The sequence below is a fragment of the Triticum urartu genome, chromosome 3, assembly GCF_003073215.2.
Source record: "Triticum urartu cultivar G1812 chromosome 3, Tu2.1, whole genome shotgun sequence".
Lineage (NCBI taxonomy): Eukaryota > Viridiplantae > Streptophyta > Magnoliopsida > Poales > Poaceae > Triticum > Triticum urartu.
In genome coordinates, this window is record NC_053024.1 from 739,113,457 (window position 1) to 739,116,173 (window position 2,717).

The window sequence follows — 2,717 nt, forward strand, 5'->3', positions numbered from 1 at the left end:
GGAGCGGGACACCCATATTGACCCCTATACCCACACGAATGAATATTCGAGTGAACCTCCAGTTGCCGTGTGCTATTCCTGTTGCTTCACGATATGTTACAAATACCCGAGGTGAGACATGTTGGCATCCCCGTGGATCAACAACTTGTCCACTATGCTAGTTACCTCGTTACCGGTATTGTTCTCTTTTCTCGTTCGTGTTCCGGCATCCCTGTGATCAAATCACAAAGTGTCTGGCCAGACGATGATGGATACCGTAACACCGAGAGGGCCCAGAGATATCTCTCCATCGTCGGAGGAGCAAATCCCAATCTTGAGCTATCAAGTTACTTGACACACTTTTCCATGAACCCGTAAGCCGCCGTAATAGCCACCCATTTACGGATGACGTTTAACAAACCCCAAAGTTCATGAAGCAAGCATGAAGAAACTCGATACTCTCATGGTCTAAGGAATCATGCAAACGTTAACCATCTCTGTGTTATTACCATTAACTTGTGACGAATGTATCTCATAGCATAACATCAATCGGGTCGATTCAACACAAATGTTCTCTTAACATTGTGCCCTCAAAATTGTTGGCATAGACATGCCCATGATCAGGAAAACAGAACCATCATGCAACACTTGAGCTAGTCTTAGAGGCCAGACTAGGAATACATTTTATCGTTTATTATTCCACACGTGCATATGAGTCCTTCCTCCGAGCCTCGTTTTATTTGCAGACTAGGGAACCATAGCAGCTATAGCATGGAACATAAACCTAATTATGAACAGGGAGATAATCAATAACATTTATTATTGCCTCTAGGGCATATCTCCTACATACTCCCACTTGCACTAGAGTCAATAATCTAGTTAATGCTAATGCACTTTACACCTGTGGCACACTGGTGTAAATTTGCTTCGCTTGTGGTATAGCCTGATGTCCAACGGATCTGACAACTTCAGCTCCGTGTGTATCTTTGCATATCCTAGCGTTTTCACGCTTTCACAAAATTCATATTTTGTGTGGACTTGGCTTTGTATGTATGTGAATCACAGGTCGAACCTGGATTCCTCAGACTGAGTTATGGAGCAACTACCTGCAGTAGTGTCCCATTGACAAAAGCCATCTTGGAACCATACTAAGTTTATGAATGAACTATATGATTCAACATCTTGTTTGTCGCTTCTAAAGCGTCAACATACTTAGCCCTTGTTATAGAAATTGCCACAGTATATTGTTTGGAACAATTTCAAACTACCGTGCCACCATATTGTGTATCACACAAAAAACCCTTAATTTAAATCGAAAATCGCATGGAGCATTGATGAAGACTGTATCGATGTAATTACTTACAACAAGCACTTTCATAATCTCTGCTTGCGAGAAAACATGTCATCAGTACTACTCTGGTACTAAATGACATCTTTCACTGTTGTCCTATGATCAGTACTTTTGACCACTTTGGTATCTATACTCACAACACCTTTGGAGTATCGGACATATCTGGTTGTTTTACATACCATGGAATACATGATTAATCCAAAACACGAAGGTGTGTGGAATCTCCATCATGTATTTTACTCATCAGTGTTTCGGGACACCGAGTCTTGTAAAAACTCTTTCCATGTGACTTCGGCAAGAATCACTCCTTGGCGTTTTAAATGCTAAAAGGTTTTAGCATCTTGTCAATATGTATTCATTGCTTAGCCCCATTAGGTAAATCTATCTCCATAGATCATCATGCCTAATATTGAGGCTATTTAGCCTAAGAACTTCATCGAAAAACTATTTTCAAATGAAGTCCTAATTTGTGTCAAGGAATTTATTTCCAATTACCAATGTGTCAAGCACACAAGGTTTTTAGAAATATTATTGCGCTCCCACTTACTTTCTTGAATTACAAGCATCTTCATTACCCATTGATGAAGTCAAAACCCCCTTTTGACCATTTCATCAAAACACGAAGATTCCAACTCCATTTTGCTCTCTTCTGTCCATCGCTGGAACTCTGAAGTTTGCATACCTACTAGCATCCTTTGGATCGACAAATTACTTTGGACTGTATCACATACAAGTCCTAGGTTTCATTTCCATCAGATGGAAATCCTTTTGTTATCCATGTATCATATCTCAAGATTGAAATATGTATTAATTGCTAGTTCAACCCGAACCGACTTTAAGCATCTCTACGGTGAGACAATCTCATTGTAGTCAACTCCTTGAACTTGTTATTGCAACAAGTCGAGCTTTATGGATAAAACATTTTTATCCATTATCAGTTTTAAGTTCCATAAATATTTGATAGACTCTAAGTCTTCCGAAAGGTGTATCAAGGTTTTAATCTTGAATCACTTATATGGAAACTAACTCGGGTTGTATTTGCATTTAGCCAATTCTGGAGTCAGGGCCCATCAACGCTTCCTTGTGTATCGTAGGTATATTGTTGTCTAACAACAATATCTCGTTTGCGCACCTGAGAGGTTTGCACGAGTTTTGCTAGTCTTGCGACATTTAGCGTCAGTGTTATGGATGTATCATATTACCATCAATATTCATAACATACATCCCATCTTGGATGGAAGTATGGCCCTTCATGTTATTCATAATACTGAACAACAATTGTTCCTTTTGTGAACAACTCTTTTGCAACAAACATTGTGCAATGGGCTAGAGTGTATGAAATTCTAAAATGAAACAAGAAAGTAAACCCAGAGGTAATGTATTATTA